We start from the raw sequence: 9,843 nt of genomic DNA, 5'->3' as shown, positions 1-9,843 counted from the left end.
AGCTCCGCACCGCACCGCGGGTGTGGGTCACAGCAGACGAGGAGCCTCCCCCCCCCCCCCGCAACAGGCAGCTTCCTGGCGCCTCTGGCTGCTGTGTGCTGGTGGTGCCGCCGCAGGCAGAGGGTGACATGTGGAACGTAGCCGAGGGCACCCTATAGACCTCTTCGTCTGGGCTTGCTCGGAAAGTAGCCGCTTGCAAGGTGCATTCCTGAAGGTGTCGGTGCTGGCGCCAGGGCTTAGTTAAATGCCTTCACTTCCAACCAGGCAAATGGGACAAATGCACTTTTTTATAGATTCGTCGATTGTATCGCGCTGGGGAAAACAGCCGGTGTGCTGAAGGGCAAGAAAGATGGGCAGGCTGACAAGAACATCAAGTAGTTTAAGATAAGCAAATGCAAAGTCCCGCATAAGGACGTAAGAAGTGTGAGAAAGGATCAAAATACCGAGTGGCTGGCGCTGGGTGACGTGCTGGCTGGGAAGGACACAGGCTTAGTGGGCAATGGCACACGCCAGGCAAAGCACAGCCTGGAAAATTGTATCATGAGCCAGACAGAGGATGTGGAGCAAGCAGAAAAGCCACGAACCTGAGCCATCACAGGGGAACGATGTGCAGGCGCTGCAGTCAAGTCACGCTCAAGTTGCTTTTCTTAGGCTGCTTTTGCAACACATTTCTCCTTCCTTCTGGGCTGAGGTTGCCTTATCTTCCTTGCCCTTGGTTTTGTTTCCCCTTTCCAGCAAATCCCTCCCACTCTTCCACCTGTCCTGCATCTCCCATTCAGCTGCCGCTTCTGTTCCTGTGGCCACGCTGGGCTGGGGACGCAGCTGGCGGGGGGACAGGTGGCACCACAGGTATATCACACCATATGCCTGCCTGACCATGGTCTGCAGCTGACTCTTCATACAACAGACCACTGAGTAATGCTAGAGGAGCAAATGATGCTAAAATAGAGAGATCCACCTCTGGGGGACTTCAACCATACACATTACAAACATACATTAAAATGCCTCTCTCCGCATTCAGTTCCCTTCTGGCTTTCCCTAATCACAACAGCCTTCTCCCTGAACTCTCATTACCGATTCTGAATGTCTTTGTTTTGATTCACACCTTCCAATCTGACCTAGTTACAGCAATTCTAGTTGAATGTAACCATAGAAACAAAGAACCACCAGACTGCATCCCTTCTTGTTCTGAACATCACCCGACTGCTACATCACGTCTTTCAAGCTTGGAATTCTATGCCCGCAAAACACTGGATCGAACATTTTTTATTTCCCTCCCTTTAGCAAGGCCACAGCTAAGGCATTCCTCCTTCCACACATTTGCCGTCACCCATGAAAGAAAAGGTTCTCTCCCAATCTTAGTAAAAATTAAGTTGCTCTGTATATTGACTGCTGACCATCTCACAAACATAACCATAAAAGATATTAATCAATGCTTAGCATCTTTTAAAATTTATCCATTATGTTCAGAATCATTGAGTAATTATTTCAATTCCTATTTTTTCTGATTATCTATTGCACAAAAGAATAATTGCCCTAAATTTAGTTGATATTTTCAGTTTGACTTTTCATCACAAATACAGGGGAGCACTGGTCAGTTTTCTTTGTTCTATACACAACATTAAAAAAAAAAAAAAAGTCTAGCTTCCTACACAAGTTAAAGCTTTGGAAACTTGTTTTAAGGGAACTTCACAACAGCCAAAATGGCCCACTGAGCTTGATGAACTGCAGCCTTGTTCCCCTCATATGCTGCCTCTGATTTCAGCAGGACCAGAAGCTATAAGGGATGTTAACATCTTATTAACAGATTTTCCCAGACAATTTATACAACAGTCCTTGGAATTACCTTCAAAGCTTCTTCTGGCACAAAATCTGTGGCTCTGTTTCTTTTCCCCTTAGTAGGTGATTCAGTCCAAGGCAAGACACCATGAATCATCCAGGTCTAACCAATGAAGGATTTCATGGCCTCTTACAAGGTGCTGGTTGTCAAGACTGGTTGGTTCTCCTGCACTTGCCATACTCAGGATCTTGACAGGTCTCACAGAGGCAAGAATGAGGTCTTTGGAATAAAGACTGGAAGGGAAAAGCAGCTGCTGTTACACACTCGCTAGCATCCTGCATCCCGCTGCCACTGGTGGCATTAACAGTCAGTCTTTGCTGAAAGATGACTCACTAGGTAAACCCAGACCTGGCCACTCTGCTCTTCCAGCAGCATTTCTTCTTCTCAGTGTTCCGACTCCTTGTTTGACCTCCACTACTCCCATCTCCATCCCTCCTTACCGTCATGATCTAGGTGTGACCCACCTTCCTAGGCTATCAAGGACACCGAAAAACCAAGGGGAGATAAGGGATGGTCTTGGATTTGGTCTTCTGAGCTGGCTGCAATTCATCCTTAGCATCCTAGATGACTGGGGATCACCAAAAGTCAGGGAAAATATATTAAAACTCCTCATGTCACTGCCATGATTAGGCTTTAACGTACTTTAAAATACATAAGTGACCTGGGTGATGAGGCGTCACTAAGTGCCTGGGCATCTGGTGCCCAAACCAGTAATATAAGGAAAAAGAGATGGACTGAAAGGATGGCAGCCTTTATTTTACCTTCTTGAAGCATGGGAAAATGAGTTAGAATAATGGATGGTAAAGTCTGAACCCACAGAAAATAGGCAATTTTAGAGGAAAACTAACAAATGCCGAAAAAGTTTAAAATACCAATGCCTAAAAGAAGAATCAGTTCTTGGCTTTTGTTCAGCCTAAGAAAAACTTCAGAAGCAGGGAGCATGGGAATTGTGGCATGAAGATTTACAAGATGCCGGCTGTCACCAGTGCAATTAAAACAGCTACACTGATGAAGCAAACGCAGGAGGTAACCACCCATTTTAGCATCATACTCCTCGCATGTAAGAGCTTGAAACTCTTGGCAGCTCGCTGTAACACCAATTGCACCAGGCATAGGAACCACACGTGCATTGGGAGGGTTAGCCTAACACCAGAAAAAGGGGTAGATAGTAGAAATATTTCATTTATTCTTGTCAGCTGTTGCATTATTTGGGAATGAGCTGTAAGAGTCGAATAATTTGGACTAAATGAGTTTGTATTGCCCTGGAACTATTTGTTTGGGTTGCTAATGCTTTATACCAACAATAAATTCTTGGTTTTGCATGTAAACAGTGTTTCTTCAGCCCATATTGATTTCCTGGAGTATTTGCTCTGTTACTGTGCCCCAACAACTGGCTTAAAATTCAGGTGCAAAAATTATACATGACAGAGGGGACGGATGAATATATTACAGTGTGGAGTACCGGAGGAAGATTGTGATTTGGGAAAAGCCTACATCGTGCCAGGAAAAGCAACCAGAAATCACTATACATAAGGAATGGGGTCACTGAGATAGAAACAAGCATACCTTTTGTCCTTCAGAAGATGCCAATTAAAATTAGCAAATGAGGGTGGAAGGCAGTAACTGGTTAGAGTTTTTCACATTTGAAAGCAGTATCTGAGTAAAGAGAAAAGGAAAGAATCTGATGATAACAGGAGAACGTCAGTAGGATGGGCTTCTCTTTACAAACTATTGCAAATTCGATTATACTGACAAGGCAGCATTAAGAACAGAGCATTTCTCTCCTGATTCTCATCCTGACAGGTCCTTGGCCATGTCTGCTTTCTGCACTAAACAAGTGTGATTGTATACTCTGCTTCCTCAGTATCCAGACCAGTTCGTGCCCCGACCCTGATAATCCCACACAGCCAACCCGAGATCCGCTGCAGAATGTGCAATCCGTGCCAGCACGAGCAGCACAATGGCAATTTCTGTTGGTCGGTTGGTTGCAAAGTTAGTCAGCCCTCAGCCGCTCTCCCGTGACTAGAAAAAGTGCCACCAACTCGAGATGCTAGAACATGTCCCAGTAAAAAAATATCAAATGCATCTTTGATAGCATTTTGCCTTCATTTTCGATATATCAATTAATTAGTCAGCTCTAGTAGCACACAATCATGAGCTGTGTAACAGAGCAAAGGAAGCAAAATGGCCAATACTCAGAATATCTGAAAAAAAATATAGCGAAACTATGTTTTTCAAAAAACATTTTTCTGATTAAAGTTTTACTCAATGGAAATATAAAGAAGATGTAACGATGACTCTAATAGATTCATGCTTCTTTATTTTCACAGAGTTTTAAGGGTCAGGGAGCTTATAATGGTCTAATGTTCTATATGATAAGAAGCAGAATAATTTATTTACCACGGTAAGTAGCATTTGTTTAAAATGTGCTTCAGAAAAGCATGTAGCCTTGACTTGAAGATAACACATTAATATTCTTAGTATATATTCTGCTTAACTATTAAAATTTTGAGCCTTAGAAGTTTTGTCTGGTTTTGACTTAGGAAATATTTATTGGGTTTTGTTTTACAGGTCTCTCCTAGACTAAAAATCAATTGGTTCTGGTATTTCCTCTCCACAGGGGTACTTCCATTCCATAAATAAGTAATTTCCTGATTATTTTTTTCTTCTATATCCTGAAAAATTGCAGATAGACTCAGAACATGTTAAACAACACTGGAAATCTTTTTTGGGGGAGTTCCTTACACTTTAACATTGCATAGTCTATACCCATGTTTCATCCTGAAAGTCCCACATCCCCAGTCTTCGTGCAACTGTAACTGAACATCCAAGTTAACAACTAGACTTACACCAACACTACTTTGTCCATGAAGGAATCTCAGGGACCCAGATGACAATAAAATGGCTCTACCAGGACTGATGTGGAAGCACAGCAGGACTCCAGAGGTGGTAAAGAGCCCATTAGTTTTGATATGAAACACTATTGCCCCGCTTTCTAATTTTTATTTATTCATTTCGTATTTTACTACCTAAAAAACTTGGTCACAGCCCTGTTGTACAAAGTGCTGTATAAAGATCTGCTTTTAAAAAACTTTCCTGGTGGCTGGCAGAAGAACAGAAGGGCACGGGGAGACAATAGCAGTTGGATGTATTAGTGAGGGACATTTAAACTCGGAGCTGGGGGCACTGTCACTCAGAAACACTATTATTAACAAGCCAACCTTTTCGAGGGCTTCATATTGACCTAAGAACAACATAGTTTAAGACACCTAAATCATTTTGGAAATGGAAGCACTATTCCCAAGCTACTTTCCAGATAGAAATAAGGTTGAGATATTTTCTTGTAGCCTGGGATCCCATGTTTAAATATTAACAGGAGCAAAAAGATCTTTCGCTTCTCTTGAAAAAAGGCAAATGGAGTTTTCCTTGTGGGTACACATAAGTTTCAAGACACTCAAAGAAAGTGCAAATTTTTCTTTTAAAGAAACACAGTATCCTCACTGATTATTGGGTTTTTTCTTCCTTTGAGGGAAGAACACTCCATCCTGAAAGCCCAAGCCAAGGACCTGCTGTTCGCACAGTGAAATACACAGTGGTTATTGCTCACCTTTGGATAAATTACTGCTCCTTGCTTCAGCATCTGGTGTCTTTCTGCTTGAATCAGCTTCCTCTGGTGCAGAATCTTATATCTTGATGACACACAGAACTACATCACCCTTCATGCACACATCTATTCTATATGGTGGTGGGTGTTTCCTCCTCAGAGCCCCTCACTGATAGCTTCTCAAGCACTAGGAACTTGTTTCAGGGGTGAGACAGAAAGAAGGAAGAGTTTGTGTCTGTCTTAAGGGAAAGAGGAGAAGTTTGGGTTTGTTCTTAAAGTGATGCTGCAACAGCATCCCTACCTAGCCGCTGGGTTCCCTCACCTCAGGCTCCATGCTCCAGCCCCTCTTTCTGCAGCCTGGTCAGAATGTCATTTAGTTGTCTCCCACTGTGTCTGAACTGATTATTCACCCATCTCAACCCAAGTTCAGAGCTCCTCACCCTTTCCTTCTAGTGCGAGGGAGGAAAGCCTAGCGTCCTTTCTCTCCTTACATGTATTTTTCCTTGGCAGAGCAACTAGAAGTCCAAAAGTCTAACTAAAAGCTGAAAGTCTAAAGATGCAGATAAACCTGATCTTCACTATTTTTTCTCCCATTATCCTCAATTCCCACTTTCTGCCTTAGCTCAACCCCTTTTTCCCCTACACATGCCTGCTGCATGTCCCTCCAGTGCACCCCTTGCTCACGCCTGCCACCTCCTTTTCCCACTGCGTGCCACAGAGCCATCTGGCCTCACCAGGTGACCAGTGATGGAGCTTGTGCTCTTGAAACTGGGGAGAAAGGAGGATTTTCCCCACATCCATGAGGACCGCTGCACAGCTGCAGTGCTGGTGCCAGGCTGGGTGCTGCTGGCAAAGGCACCCCCAAGGTGGTAATGGAGACTCTGACCCCTTCTAAAAGGCAGATTAAAAGCACCTTGTCTGATCTTACCAACTTCTACATAAAACTAAAAAAAGGCATAAGATGACAAGCACAAAAATTGTGATTTCTGCTACATTTTTAAAACGCTTTCCTTGGGGTCTCAGTTTCTTTTACATTAGCAAATCAATGCATGGCAAGCTTAAGGATACCTGAAGTACGGATTTGCCCTGCTTTTTCCCCATTCCAGGCTAACCCAGCAAGATGCCCTTCACTTTAATGCCCTTCACATAAGCTCATTAGCTTCTGTATTTCTACGTTACCCTGAAGAGCAGGCCTACCCCTTCTACCTGTGCCTCCAGAAAAACTCCCCTGCTTTGCATGTCTCCATCTCCCCTTTTCCATGGTTTCTTCCCTGTCGCGCTACTCACCTTTCTCCCGCCCAATCTCATGACTACCCGTTTCAACTCGGGGCTTGTGCATCCCTTACACAAGCTCTTTGTGCTGTTAAAGCAACACCGTGCAACACATGCAGCCTTTCACCTACTTGGCCACAGCAAGAGTCTGTTCTCCTCCCGTGGCTGGTTTGTGCCCCAGGAGCCAAACAAAACCTGGAGCAAGCCCACAGAAAGCCTCGGCAGCGTTACAGGCTGCGCTGCAAGGGGATGATGGCGCTGGGGTGGGTTTTTTGCTAGGCACCCCTTAGTGACTGTCCTGAAGCCCTCACACAATTCCCTGGGTGAAGCAGCCAGATGAGCAGCTCTGTGTGCTGACTTTACATCCATGTCCATCTAACAGGTACCAGAGCCGATTCTGAAATGTACCCACCTCCTCAGCAGCTCGTTTCTTGGGGGGGAGGGGTTGCTCAGGCAAACACCCCACTCACGCCTGGTGTGTGCATACGTAGCCAGATTCTCTGCTGCTTAAAGCCGTCAGCTCTGAGGTAGGAACTTCCATGGACTGACTGATAAAGCTTGTTGTATACAAAATAATCACCAATTTCAGTAACACGAACACATTCCTTTTGTGGAGCAGTCACCTGACGGACTCTGACCATCAGATAATACTGTGAGTTACCAATAATCCGTATCTTTATCTCTACAAGTCAAAAGAAGCCATGGCTTTGAATCTGGTTGTGGATGCAGAGGACACAACCTTCAGCTGGCACACTGAACAACTAGAAATATGTCATGAATCTGCAAATTATTTTCTTTTCAAAAGATCTGGCTTTGCAGTGGATCCCCCCCGACTTTCTAACAGTAAACTATCATTAGTGAAGCTTGAGGAAATGCATCCTAAAATAATAAATCGTAGTATGTTTTCTTATTCCTTCCTCTGTGTGCCCAGGGGCCCTCTCCATCTTCTTGGACATCTCTACAGTCTTCAGCTTTGCAATCTTCTTTGCAAACAAATCCCCAAACACCCAAACAATAAAAACAACAAAAACCACAATGAAAACAAGGAGAGAAAAAGAGAGAGAAAAAAAGAGAGACGGAAAACCATCATCCCAGTGACCAGCCACAAAAAGCAGCAATGGGGTCTTCCAGACAACTGTCCTCTTCTCGACACCCTCTCCAGTGGAGCAGGGAGCCCACAGAGCAGTTTTCCAACAGTAACAATACAGTTTTCATCAAAACTCACTTCATCTCATTACTGGTTGGTCCCGCCCAAGATGATGCCAGCACTGACTGGGGCACACGTGATGAGGGGCAGGAATTGCACGCTCCATGCACCTGTAACATGCAAGAAATATTCATTGAGGATGTAAATTATTTATCTACTGTATTATCCAGTAGGCTCTAAAGTTATAAACTAAAAGCTACAAGGTAAAGGATAAAAAAAAGGGGTAAGAAAGGATGTTTCACTTACCCATGGTAATCAGTTTTTAGGAGAAACCAGACACAACAGCCAGAAAAGCACATTAGAATGCACCCGCAGGGCACAGAGGGTGAGGACACTGGGTACCTGGTCTCCAGGAAAATCTTATAGCCACCTTTCAGTACTTAAAGGGGGCTGGTAAGAAAGATGGAGAAAGACTTTTTATGAGGGCCTGTAGCGATAGGACAAGGGGGGATGGTTTTAAGCTGAAAGAGGGAAGATTTCGATTAGATTTTAGGAAGAAATTATTTCCTGTGAGACACTGGCCCAGGCTGCCCAGAGCAGCTGTGGGTGCCCCATCCCTGGCAGTGCTCAGGGCCAGGCTGGACGGGGCTGGGAGCAGCCTGGGCTGGTGCCAAGTGTCCCTGCCCCTGGAACTGGATGACCTTTAAGGTCCTTTCCAACCCAAACCATTCTGTGAACCTATGATTGATACCACAGAAAAGGGCCAGGAAGCAGCGTCCAGGTGTGCGGTTACAAGGGAAGGACAGGCTACAGGGGGAGCACCCTTAGCGTTACAAAGGTTAAAGCATCCAAGGTGCTATGCAGATATGCCTACAGGATTAAAATCCCCAAATTCAAAGAACTCAGCACAGAAAGCGTTATGGTGAACTTTTTCCACATCACAAGCAATGAGCTTCAGGTCCACCTTAATGCAATGTCTTGCTGACGCTTGTTATTATCTTTGTCAGAGGTCTATTTTAAACCAAACTAAATAAAACTAGCAAGTCTTGGGAAAACATTCCTTTCATTTCTGACTCTCGTCACCCCACATCACAGGAAAAGACTGATGAACAGGGTAAGTCCTTGTGCAGCGACGAGAGCAGGCTGAAATGGAGGAAGCCTATAGCATGCCTTAGTGCAAAGGCAGCATGGAGTGATGCTCACTGGTGTAAAGTGGTGTATGTTCCTCCACTCTGACCTCCGTTCCCGTTGCCTGTGTAAGGAGCATGCTCCTGTCCCAAGATGTGATCATCCAACAGCACGCTGTACCTCAGGGAGTGCAGTCTGTACCCTAAAACGCTTGAACAACTTGTATATTAAATTTGCTTAGGCTCAGCCAGGGCTCTACAGAAAGAATTAATAAGCCTTCCACTTACTAAGGCAAAATGGTCACAAGAAAAGATTCCTGTCGCCAGGAAAGCTGCGGGTCACAGCTGCCTCACCCGGAGAGCAGCCCCAGGTCCTCTCAGGCAGGAAGGCGGCAGCGGTGAGGATGCTCTGCCTGCTCTGCCGTTGTTTTTGCAAAACACCTTGCGTAACCTGCTGACAGGGATTATTTTACACTAAAAGTGCCCCACGGCACAGAAAAAGAGGCACCGTCCCACCTGTTAATTAACGTCTTGCCCTAAGGAGGGATCTGCGGCTGGGCCTGCCTGGGGACAACGACAATGGCGACCCGGGGCGGTGATTCAGCCTGGCACCACAGAGTGCACCCCGTAACGCCAGGCTGAGCCCCGTAAACCTCCAGGCTGAGCCCCGAAACCTCCGGCCTGAGCCCCGTGCTAGGAAGGAAGGTGGCAGTTCCGAGGGGAAAGGGAAAAAGAGGGAGGGAACGAGGGGGGAGGGAAAAAAAGGGGGAAAGGGAGAATAGGGGGGAAAAGGGAAAAGGGGGGGTAAGGAAGGAAAAGGAGAGAAGGGGGGAGAAGAGGGAGAAGGGAGAAG

At 45.4% G+C, this 9,843-nt stretch overlaps 1 long non-coding RNA gene across 5 annotated transcripts; it reads right to left on the bottom strand.

The window, feature by feature from the left end:
* Positions 1 to 82: 82 nt before the first annotated feature.
* On the bottom strand, positions 83 to 9,698 carry LOC130156528 (uncharacterized). 5 transcript variants are annotated; one of them, XR_008824453.1, is made up of 4 exons: positions 5,448 to 9,679; positions 3,407 to 3,496; positions 1,847 to 2,073; positions 83 to 822 (listed from the first exon to the last, which is right to left on the bottom strand). It is a non-coding gene; the product is annotated as an uncharacterized LOC130156528 (long non-coding RNA). The 5 variants fall into 5 exon arrangements; XR_008824451.1 differs by lacking the exon at positions 83 to 822 and adding an exon at positions 2,305 to 2,408 and having other exon boundaries at positions 1,363 to 2,073; positions 5,448 to 9,698; XR_008824452.1 differs by lacking the exon at positions 83 to 822 and having other exon boundaries at positions 1,363 to 2,073; positions 5,448 to 9,201; positions 9,279 to 9,696.
* Positions 9,699 to 9,843: the final 145 nt, after the last annotated feature.

The sequence above is a fragment of the Falco biarmicus genome, chromosome 10 (assembly GCF_023638135.1).
Source record: "Falco biarmicus isolate bFalBia1 chromosome 10, bFalBia1.pri, whole genome shotgun sequence".
Taxonomy (NCBI): Eukaryota; Metazoa; Chordata; class Aves; order Falconiformes; family Falconidae; genus Falco; species Falco biarmicus.
This window is presented reverse-complemented; position numbering and strand designations above follow the sequence as displayed.